The sequence below is a fragment of the Penaeus monodon genome, chromosome 27, assembly GCF_015228065.2.
Source record: "Penaeus monodon isolate SGIC_2016 chromosome 27, NSTDA_Pmon_1, whole genome shotgun sequence".
NCBI lineage: Eukaryota > Metazoa > Arthropoda > Malacostraca > Decapoda > Penaeidae > Penaeus > Penaeus monodon.
The window spans coordinates 26,000,264-26,000,644 of NC_051412.1; positions in this window are offsets into that span (position 1 = coordinate 26,000,264).

Genomic DNA, 381 nt, shown 5'->3' on the forward strand with positions numbered 1-381 from the left:
GCGACAAGTATGGCAGGTTGCCCAGATCTAAGCTCTGCAGTCTGCGTTCAGTCAGGGTCATGAACAGCCTGCTTGATGCTTACACTACAGAAACATTTTTGTGAGTGCAGTCTTGAAATATCTCTCGTGAACTATTTATTTGTTTTCTTTATATCCATCTAGCTGTTCACTGTGGGAATGTTTAAATCTGAATCTCGCTTTATCGGAACATCCGTTGTAACAGGAATGGGAAGGGTGCCAGGACTTATTTTGTTGTTTATTAATCAAAGCTTCCTTGTAATGCTATTTTTTTGCTAGTTTAAACGCACATATCAGTGGCTGTAATGCGATTATAACTGTATTAATTCCCGTTTATATATTTTATATCCAAAGATAGTATCT